Raw genomic sequence first — 11920 nt, forward strand, 5'->3', positions numbered from 1 at the left:
TATTCGATTAGAGATAGGAGGTGGGCCGAATCTATATATTATGTAGTAGAGTAGGATTCGGTTGCTATGTTGCTTTGTTTCTTATTAAGACAGTGTATAGAGCCTCGGCTGAGTAGTACCATATAATAGATTAGAAACTGATGCTGTGTCCGGCTAGGTTCCCCTTTGTAACCATGCCCCCAACCTATATAAGGCGGGCAAGGAGCCCCCTCAAGGGCAATACACACACATAACCACTATCAGATCGTCACATCAATACAACACTCGGCATATACAATCCCGGCCTAAACAGGAGTAAGGTATTACCTCTTATTGAGAGATAGACTAAACTTGTCTAAACCCTTATCTCCGTATCCATCCACTTTAAGTCTCATACACTACCCCCGTTTATTATTGTCCAATTTCAGTTTCTACACAAAATTATCTAGCATTTGTTCAGGTGAGATAAGGATAGGGATAGTAAACAGAGTAGAGAGGACACGGCCAGTGGAAAGTAAAAAGCAACGACCTGTTAGTATGGGGTTATGAAGGAGCTGATTTATCTCATCTAGCTGGATGCCGGCATCAAAGAGCATGGAGTAAGAGGGAGGGAGATGAGAAGGCGTCTGGTGCCGGTTACTTGCGGAAATCGGAAATGAAGAGACAATGTTCCGAATGTTGGGAAACGGAGGCATAAGAAGGCTAGACCCAGTTACCCACTAAATTTATTCGTCACTAAATATGAAAATCATCCATGGCTTTGACTATAAATAGAGATAGAGAGTTAGAGGAGAGGACTTGTACTCTTGGGAATGAATGAGAACGAAGCCACAACATTATATTTTATATATCTATATTATTTTAGACATTATGCAACCTCTCTAGACTACGTTTGTAACACAAGGCTTGTAAAATATGTTATCAACACAACGTTCTACCGGAGATCAAGAAAGAAGAAAGGTAAAAACTCGAAGATTTGCATTGCATGTCACCGATCTAATTGCAAAATAGAATTCATCCTCCGTTCTTGTTCTATTTTTGCGCCTTCCAATGAACACCACCACCGCCGACTTGGATTCACCAGCACAAGCCGACGAGGGTATTCTCTCTGCACTGGACATGGCCACAATCGCTACATTGGCGCACTACAGCACTAGCAGCGTGCCGGATGGAATAGGCGACGGAGCAGGCCACCACGAACTAGCAATCGGCCGCCGCACGAGCTCTTCACCATAGCCGTGACCGTATGCACCACCTGCTTCGCGTCGCAAAGTAGTAAATTAATAAAAAGATATATTTAGGAAACTAGGGATGAAAACGGTAAGAAAACGGACGGAAACCAACTTTATTATTTTTGTTTTCTTTTTTTTTGGAAACGGAACCTCGGATACGAAAATGGAATCAAATATTGTCAAAACCGAAAACGGAGCGAAAACGGACCGGCGCTGATACGGTAACGAAAATTTATTTGAATACAAAAACACCTCAAACTAAGCTTTAAACTATGTCAAATCTAATTCTCAAGTCTCAAATTTCAACATTACATCACAAAACACAATCATGTTAAGTCCAATTCTCAATTTTGAATTGGGTGTATTGGGTTGAGCTGATTTGAGTGGCTTAGGAATTAGGATACTAAATTGGGTTGGGCTGAGGAGGAATTATAGACTATGATATGGGCCATTATAATTCCGGAAATTTCGAGAAATTTTCCATAAAGTTTCCGACCGTTCCGAGTTCCGATGGAAACTCCCTTATCATATTCGATTCTGTTTCTGAGAAAATATTTCTAAATTTGTTTCCGTTTCTGAAATATTCCGACCGACATATTTCATTTTTGAAAATAGGTCCGGAATCCAGAAAATTTTCGTACCGTTTTCATCCCTATACGAAATTAGGAAGGGCGCTCTAGTCGAAAGCGTCCTTAGGGCAGACACTGTTGGGGGGGCCTAACGAGCGACTGGTCGTGTGGGAGCATGGGCGCGCGACGAGTCCGCTCCTACTTCTGCTTCTAGTACTGGTCTACTACTACTACTGGTGCTGCTACTACTGCTTCTGCTGGCGCGCGCTACTACTACTAACTACTACTACTACAGAAGTAGTACTACTACGTGTATATATACGTATGTATATACTTTTGTATACACATTCAAAGTTTATAAATGTGTATACAGAGTATATACATACGTATATATAATTTTTAGGAAAAAGTATGAATTACCCCCTGAATTATAGCGGTCTGCTGAAATTTTCCCCTGAATCCAAAACCACACATTACTCACCCTGAACTTTCTATACCAGACGAACTACCCTCCTCAACCCAATTCAGAGCAGTTTTGTCCTACGTGTGGCAACCCAGTCAGCATTTCTTTTTCTTAAACATGGTGGGCCCACATGTCATTCTCTCCCATCTCCTTTTCCTCTTCCCCTCTTCCTCTCTCTCGATGTCAAGCGCGGCGCGGCCGGCACGCGAAGGCGGCAGTAGTCGGCAGCGCATCGTCAGGCGCGGCCGGCGGCGCAGGACGTCGGCGGGGAAGCGAGGCGTAGGCGAAGGCGGAGAGGAGGCTATGGCTGGAGCTTGTTGGCGAGCGGTAGTAGGCGCGACGAGGAGGGGGAACCGGCCCCAGACAGCGGCGGGCGGCGTGGAGGGAGCGTGGCTGGGAGGGCGAGGCGAGTGCAGCTGGGTGCACGAGGCAAGCACACCGGGCGGCTGGGAGGGTGCTGCGGTGGGCGCGGCTGGGTGCACGAGGCGAGCGCGGCGGCGGTTCCGGCGAGCCCTCTCCTGCCGCCTCCGGCCAGTACGCTCCCACTGCGGCGGCCACGAGGAACGTCAAGAGCTCCCGCAGGGGCGGCGGCCTTCGCGGCAGGGTGATGGCCGCCGCTCGCTTCGTTGGTATCCCTCGGCATGCGGCGCAGTCGTCGTCGTGGTCCTAGGCGCCCTGGGACGAGCCTCCTCTTCCGGCGTTGACACTCGAGCAGGTCGGTCTTTGCAGGAAGGCGGTCGAGTACTTCGAGGGGATGTGCGACCGGCCGGATGCCATGTCCGACGAGTTCAGGAGACTCCAGGTATATATGTATGGTGTTCTTCTGATTTCCTCATCGTCGTGATGTGGATGTTTTCTTGATAATGTGTTGCTGTTTCCTCCTTTGTTTGGCTAACTACTAGATTGCTCATACTAATTCCGTAATTGAATACCTATTTTAGCGATCCTGCATTTCTTTTTGCATCTTACAATTTGGTCTGCTTGTTCATAATTTCTGCATCTTACGAGCTCCGGCCACCACTCCTCTCCATCTCCGCCTCCGCCTCGCTAGCTTCTTTGCCGACGTCCTACGCCGCCGCCCACCGCCCGCCCTCACGCGCCGGCGTGCGTGCCGCCCGCCCGTGCGGCCGCCCACCGCTGCACTCGCGTGCCAGCTGCGCCGTGCCTGACGTCGCGAGAGAGCGGAAGAGGGGAAGAGGAAAATGAGGAGATGGGAAAGAATGACAGGTGGGCCCCACCATGTTGAAAATAAAGAAAATGCTGACTGAGTTGCCACGCGTACGCCACGTAGGACAAAACTGCTCTGGATCGGGTCGAGAGGGGTAATTCGTCCGGTATTGAAAGTTCAAGGTGAGTGATATATGGTTGTTGGGTTAGGGGGAAATTCGGTCGACAGCGATAGTTCGGGAGGGGGGTGTAATTCATACTTTTTCCTAATTTTTATGTGTACCGAAAAATTGATGTGTACAAAAATATACATGTATACAAGCTTTGCATGCACGTATACAAAGTTTGCATACGTGTATACAAACTTTACATACGCATATACAAACTTTGTATACACATATACAAAGTTTATGTAACGTATATACATACGTATATAGTTTATATACGTATATAATAAAAACCAGAAAAAACAAAGAAAGAAAAAAAACTGTAGAAAACCAAAACCCAAAAAACTGGCAAAAAAAACCCACGTGGGCCCTACTGTACGTGGCCACCGCGCTTAGGAATGCAAGCGGGGCGGACAAGCGGGTTTTTTTAGCCCACTTATCTCACTTTTTGTTTATTTTTCTTCTAAATTTTATACTATCGTGTAAAAAATAAACTAGCAAGCACGATTTTAAGCAGATAGTGAGACTACCCACTTGCATACATAGCCTTGCCTCCTCCCCTTGTATGCGCGCCACACGTTCATCCGCGCGGGGAAGGGGCGCACGACCAGTCGCTAAATAGCGATTTCCGACGTTGTTATTCTCGGCATCCCAAACAGGACGCACTCGCCCGCAGCGTCCACTTCTCGCTTGGCCCAACTAACCCCAGCCCAAGATAGGCCCAGAAAAGGGACGAGAGTAACCTGTAGGTCCCTTTCCTTTTTACTTCGTCCTGAGCACATCTGCCGCCGCCGTCATACTCTTCGCGGCGAGGCCAGCAGCAGCCGCACTCCTTTGCTTCCCCATCCTGCGAATTATTTGGGCATCACGATCTTCCTCGGAAGCAGCCAACTAGTAGGGCGGTGCTGCATAAACGTCTCCCCATCGGCACTTCCTCCATCTTACGAAGATTCAGAGGCCCGCGGCATTCGTCGGTGACGGTTAGCGAGTAGGGCGGCACCATCGGAACCACCCCTCCCGGTCGACTCGTCTGTTAGAACCAGCACCAGGTTGGCCGCTGCCCCTTGTTGTCGGATTGCTTGCTACACCTTTTTCTCCGTTTGCTCCCAGATCGATACTATTTTGCACGCATGTCTGCAACCATATGGATATCGGAATATGAGTCATATAGAATTAGGATGTATGTCAGAATGTTGATTTGCTCACAAGTAATCATTTTGTTCTACCTACTAATGCAGGAGCACTCCGTATAATTGATTTTTTTTCTGTGAATTTAGTTGTGGGATAGGAAGTTGTAGTCTTGAACAGCTATTTTCATTCAGCCTACTAAAATTTTCTGACCAATGTAGCCTATTAACTGAATTGCTTATTTTATATATTTCTGCTGTCATCAAAAAGTGCTAATTAATTCTGGACATATTTTGCAGCTAATTGAGATGGCTGCCAATGATGGCCTCAGTGATTTGTTATGGATGCCTTATAGTCAACATAAAGTTTTTAAAATTTCTGATTGTGTGAGTTCTTGAATATTTAATATACAAACATTTATGTATGTTCTGAACTTAATATTAATTAGTTCTTTTGTTTCAGCCTAGCTACTACATGAATATAAGGCATTATCGTGTTGGCATTTCAATGACTCATTGTGCCGATCCGGTTTAGAGAATCTTGGATTCTTCCTGATTGCTAAGAATTTTTTTTTAACGACTCGCACAAGACACTGAAAAGTTCATTTTGATATAGCAGAAAAAAAAACAAGATTACAACCCTAGGAGGCCGTAACCAGAAAAAGAAAAAAGTATACCACCACCCACACACTGACAGCGCCAAATACAAACCCAGGAGAAGGCTAGCACCGGACCGTCCGCCGCTAAGCGTGACCGATCGCCGCTAGGCCAACAAAGGTACTACAATTGGGATCGCCCAAAACCCAACCCTTACAACCGACACAAAACCCTGATGTATCCACATCTTAGGGATTTAGGGAGAGAGGGTGAGAGAGAAGAATGGAATCGCTCTCTCCCCAATGCCCACCGACGTGGCCAAGTTGTATAAACTAAGGCGCCGATACAAGAGGATGTGACTCTAGAGCGAGCTTGCAGCAGATGTTTGGGTGGTTTTGGCAATAGTACTGCCTAGACGCAGCGTCCGAGGGAGAGAAGCGACTAAAGCCCCGCCGCCACCGTCCATCGAAGACTCAAGAACCTTGACAGGGCTTTCACCCAACAGCCCCACTAGAGGGGGTGAGACAGCACGACAACGCCCTTAGGACGGGGAGTAACGCTCGAGAGTCATCGTTGCCGGCCCGGCCGAGGCCGGGCTGGGTTTTCACCTGCCATCCACTGCTTGCCTATCCACCGTTAATGCACCGATGCTCCACCGCCATCTAAACATCCGCCGGCGCGTGGGCAACACTGCACTGGCACCCCCTAACGGCCAATCTCCGCATGCCACTACCGGCCGCGCCATTTCGCCTCTCGCTGCGCCTGCCACTGCCTCTACCGACCGCACCACAACGACACTCCCGCGGCACCACCATTGCTGCCACCGGCCAAGCCTCCTTGCGCCGCGGCCAACCCCGCCGCCGCTGTCCGAGCCTCGCCGGCCTACGCAGCCACCGCCCGTGTCGCGCCTCCTTGCACCGCAGTCACCACGCCGGTCGCCGCCGCTGTTGGCCGCACCTCCAGCTGTTGCCGTCAGACAACCAGCGAGCTGCAGCCTCCAGCCACCCGCTGTCGCCGTCGGCCACCCCTTGTCGCTGCCGTTGCCACGAGCTCCGCACCACCGTTGCCACGAGATCTGCACCCTATTGCTGCGAGCTCCGCGCCACCACTGCCGCGACGGGCCTAGCCCTCACCTGATCTAGCCGCCAGGAGGGGGGGCATATCCTCTTCTGGGCGCCGGATCCGCCTCTGGCGCGGCCAGATCAGTCTCGCCGTTACCATCTCCCTCTCGCCCCTACCATCGCCATCCCTGCCGCCAGCCGCCACTCCGCCACATCCGGGCGGAGCGGCATGGATCTGGCGGTCACCGCCGCCGCCCCCCAGGTGGCTCCTCTGGTAGCCCGAGAAGCGAGGAGCCCTGTCGCCGCCTTCCTTGTGGCCACGCGGCTTTGCTGGCGGCCGCTCAGGCCGCGGCGAGGCGGAGGAGGAAGGTGGGGGAGAGGGGGCGGCCGTGTCGTCGCCTCCTGAGCCGCCCCTTGGGGAGGACGACGCGAGAGTATGTTTCAGTACCGATTTTTTTTCCTGATTACCAAGATGAAGGAAATCAATATTGAAAAATACTTAATATCGGCATTGGTGGAGCATTGGCAGCCTGAAACCAATAGTTTTCACTTACCAGTAGGTGAGATGACAGTAACGTTGCAAGACGTTAGCTTCTTATGGGGTTTGCCTATTCATTATTGGCCAAACTAATGATGGCCTATGGGTTGATTCGATTCAGCAGTTGCTTGGGATTCCTATAGAAGAACTACACATGAAGCAGAAAACGAGGAAAATGGAGGATCATACAAGTACTACGAGTTATTCACAGTACTGTCAGTTTAAGCAAATTGCGCGACCATTTCGTGCAATGCCAAACAACCCAACACAACTGGAAATAAATTGGCAAACTCGTGCACTTGTTCTTGATATTTTTGGCTCCATAGTTTTCACTGATACACCTGGAGATGGACTGCCAGCAATGTACCTCCAATTTATGGTAGATTTAACTGCACCAACAGAGTACAACTGGGGGAGCAGCTGCACTTTCCACGTTGTACAGGCAAATAGAGTATTGGTTCTGAGAAGGAGAGATCTGAAACATGTGGGCCTTACTACAGTTGTGGTGTTGGTCGCGTTTGTCACTAGGGCGTCCTGTAAATGTAATGCAAAATACACAAGAAACCGAGGGAGTGCAAGAGACTCGCAGATGGACTGTTGCCCTGTATTTGGAGCTAAGTGGGGTGCTGCACATGAATTTCGTACCCCACGTAATGCTGGTATTGTTATATACTCCCTCCGTCTCATAATATAAGTGATTTTGAGTTTTTACTTGTAATATTTGATCACTCATCTTATTTAAATTTTTTTGAAATTATTATTTATTTTATTTGTGACTTACTTTATTATTTACAGTACTTTAAGCATAACATTTCGTTTTTTATAGTTGCAAAAATAATTTGAATAAGACGAGTAGTCAAACGTTGCAAAGAAGAACTCAAAATCCCTTATATTGTGGAATGGAGGGAGTATTATGTTTTCTATATCATGACTTGCTATGAAATTGACATATATCCGTATGATGTACTGTGTACTCAGCTACAAGTTTAGACTAACTACTAGTGCTCTATTTAATTTCGGCATTTTTTTCTATGTGAAATTCACCTATATGCAATTCGCAATTGTTGTTTCGAATCGGAAGTCTTACCTTCTGTTAGTCTACTGTCACACATTGCTTCTTAGGTCCAGAGAAATTCTCGTCTTCTGTTGTTTCCCTTAATACAGATATATCATTGAAGACTTTGATGGGATTTTGTCCAGATCCACGCATGAACGGAAATGCGTTGATAGAAAGAACAATACGTCACTACTTAAAAAACCGTTTTTGCAAACGGGCGGATCGCATTTTCGCATGCGGTTGGCCGGACCGCATGTGCTAGAAGGTGTGCAAAGATCACAATCATCGCATGCGGCCGGCGCAACCGCATGCGGAAATCGGACTTTCGCATGCGGCCGCTTAAGCCGACCGCATGCGAAAACAAAAAATCGTGAAAAAAAAATAAAAATCACAAAAAAAACCCTAGCCCCACGCACCCGAGCTCACCGCCGCCGCCGCTCGCCACCACGCTGGCTCCGCCGCGCCCGAGCTCACCGCCGCCGCCCGCCGCCATCGTCGTCGCCGCGGGGAGGTCGTCGTCACCACACCCGAGGTCGCCGCCGCCCGCCGCCGTCGTTGTCGCCGAGGTCGTCATCGCCGCACCCGAGCCAGATCCGCCACGCCCGAGCTCGCCGCCGCCACCCACCGCCGTCGTCGTCGCCGAGGTCATCGTCGCTGCACCCGAGCCAGATCCGCCGCGCCCGAGCTCGCCACCGCCACCCGCCGCTGTCGTCGTCGCCGCACCTGAGCCGGATCCACCGCCCCCGAGCTCGTCGTCGCCGAGGGGAGCTCGTCGCCGCCGTGGGGGAGGGCACCGGCGCCGGATCCACGTGGGAGGAGGGCGGCCGACCCTGGATCCGCTCGGGGGAGGGCCGCCACCGCCGCACCCGCGTGCCGCCTCTCGAGCCCGCCGCCGCCGCCGCCTCTCGAGCCCCGCGCCACTGGCCTCCGTGCGTGGAGAGAGGATTTGAGAGAGAGAGATGAAGAGATGAGGACTGAGAGAGAGAAGTAGTAGATAAGGCCGGTTGAAAATTTGTGTGAGTTGAAAATTTTTTGAACGGTTGAGAGGGAAATAGTAGGCCCGAATGTAAAAATGGGGCATTTATTTTTACATGCGGACCACTTAAGCGTCCACATGCAAAAATCATGTGTTTTTTAAACTTTAAATTGATTTTTATGACATTAAATCAACTTATGTCAAAAAGTTGTCAAAAACAAAGTTGTAGAACTCATTGAGATCTACCAATTTTATTTTGGTCATTTCTCCATTCGAGTTCAATTGGACTATACAAAATTTGAATTTTAAAATATAAGAAATTCAAATAATTTTTCGGGTAGTAAATGATTTTAAATGGAAAATTCATCAATAACAAAGTTGTATAACTCATCAAGATCTACAACTTTTGTTTTTGTCATTTTTATATTTGACTTTGTTTGAACAGTTTGAATTGGAATTTCAAAATATGACAACTTCAAACAACATTTTCAAATACTAAACGATTTCAACTGAAAAAGTCATCAATAACAAAGTTGTATAAATCATCAAGATCTATAACTTTTATTTTGGTCATTTCTTCATCTGACAAAATGATTTGTAAGATTGTTCACAAAATGTGCATATCTCTTATATAGTTTATAAAACTATAAGAGAGATGTACATTTTGTGAACAATCTTATAAAAAACTTTATCGAATGAAGAAATGACTAAAATAGAAGTTATATATCTTGATTAGTTATACAACTTTGTTGTTGATGACTTTTTCAGCTGAAATCAATTACTACTTCAAAATATTATTTGAAGTTTTCAAATTCAAAATTTTAATTGATAAAACAAAGTCACAAGAAAATGGCCAAATAATAGCCGTAAGAACCCAATAACATGATAGAGCATGATTTTAGAAACATTTAGAAAAAGAATCATCTAATTTAGAGTTTATATGAATGAGATACATTGGTTTTAAATTTTTCAAATTTTATTTTTGCATACGCCTCCTCGCCCGTATGGAAAATTCAATTTTTCCATGCGGGCGCTTAAGTGAGCCGCATGCAAAAATGAGCTTATTTTTGCATGCGGCCCTCTTAAGAAACCCGTATGGGAAAATCGATTTTTTCATACGGGCCACTTAAGGGGCCGCATGCAAAAATAACCATCGATTTTTGCAGACGCCACTAGTTATGGTCCATTTGTAAAAATCAAGGGGTCTCGTACAGAAAAATCACTTTTGTAGTAGTGCGTTTTGGGCGCTCGTCATCTGAACTATGATCAATGAGCTCAATCCCACTATCAGATTCATGCTCATTATCATCATATCGTCCAATTCCAACATAAGTATCATTGGCAATATTTTCCTCACATAAAAAATGTCCTTGCGTACGTTCCGCGTTCACCATCAACCTGGTTAGGTGGATTGAGCACATGGATTTTGATTATATGTCCGAGCAGAAGATGGGAAAATAACATGAGGATAATATTTAAAAATGTTTCCTCTCGTGTCCCTCCACCACGGGCGACCAGGAGGCGACGACCTCACCGGCGCTCGTCTCCCCTTCCCTCCTCCTTGGCCTCGCCGCTGCCCGGCCACAAGGACGGCGGCGGCGGGGCTTCATCCTCGCGCTCGGGCATGGGGGGGGACCTGCTCGGGGGCGGCGGAACTGGCCAGATCCATGCCGCCGGCAGGATCTGGCGGTGGAGCAGCCGGCGGCGGGGCTGAGCGGTGCGGCGACGGTGTTTGGTGGTGGTGGCAGCAGCGTCGAAGCGTTGGCGACGGCAGAGGAAACCGCCAGATCCGCGCCTGGATCTGGCGGGACGGCGGCCGACGGCGGCGTCTGGTGGCGGGGATGGCGAGGGCGGCGAGGGCGGCGAGGGGATGGCGTCGGTGAGGTGAACCTGGCCGCGCCGGCGGCGGATCCAGCGCCCGGAGGTCTGGCGGTCGCGACAGTGGTGGCGACGAGTTCGCAGCGACGGCGATGCAGGCTACCACGGCGGTCCGCCTGCGCCGTGTGTCGTCGGAGCTCGACGACGGTGACAAGGTGTGGGAGGATGACGAGATGGCGGCGGGGATGGAAGGGCAGCAGCGGCTGCTATGGTGGCGACGGAGGTGGCGAGGGGATGGCGTCGGTGAGGCGAACCTGGCCGCGCCGGTGGCGGAAGCAACGCCGAAGGAGTCTGGTTGTCGCGGCGATGGCGGCACGGGCTACCACGGTGGGCGGTCTGCGTCGTGTGCCATCGGAGCTCGACGACGGCGAGAAAGGTCGAGAGGATGGTGAGATGGCGGCGGGGATGGAAGGGCAGCAGTGGCTGTGCTGGTGGCGACCGTCACCACGGTATGGGGAGGCATGGCAATCTCGGACGGCTAGCCGGGGGCGTGGTAGACGGCCGCATCCGGCCGGCACGGCAGTGTTTGGAGGAGGGGTCGGAGGCCGGCTTAGCGCAGAGAGGCGCAGCCGATGGCAACGGAGGCCGGCTCGGCGCGAGCGGCGGAGATGGAGGCCAGCTTGGCGCGAGAGGCGCAGCCGATGGAGGGAGGTCGGATTGGCGCGAGAGGCGCGTCCGGTGGAGGAGGCCCGCTTGGCGCGAGAGGCGCGGCCGGCGGTGGAGGAGGCGACCTTTGGCGGTGGACGTGGGCGGTCTTTGGCGCACGAAGGCTGACCGGCGGGGGGGCGCCGGTGCAGTGATCCCACATGGCGGCAGAGGTTGAGTGGTGGTGGATTGTTGTTCTAGCGGCGGTCAGTCACGCTTAGCGGCGATCGGTCCGGTGCTAGCCTTCTCCCAGGCTTATGTGTTGGCGCTGTCGGTGTGTGATTGGTGGTATATTTTTTCTTTTTTCTTGGTTACGACTCTCTAGGGTTGTAATCTTGTAATTTTTTCATGCTCTATCAATAGAACTTCGCACCGTCTCGTGCGAGTCGTTCAAAAAGAAAATAACATGAGGGGCAACATGAGCTGATGTATGTATTGCACTTTGCTCCAAACAAACACCAAAA

General features: G+C 49.9%; 1 pseudogene; it reads left to right on the plus strand.

Annotated features, from left to right (window-relative positions):
• The first annotated feature begins 5013 nt into the window (after positions 1–5013).
• LOC107281268 (protein MAIN-LIKE 1-like) lies at positions 5014–7594 on the plus strand (annotated as a pseudogene).
• The last annotated feature ends 4326 nt before the right edge of the window (positions 7595–11920 follow it).

Source organism: Oryza sativa, chromosome 6 (genome assembly GCF_034140825.1).
Source record: "Oryza sativa Japonica Group chromosome 6, ASM3414082v1".
Classification (NCBI taxonomy): domain Eukaryota; kingdom Viridiplantae; phylum Streptophyta; class Magnoliopsida; order Poales; family Poaceae; genus Oryza; species Oryza sativa.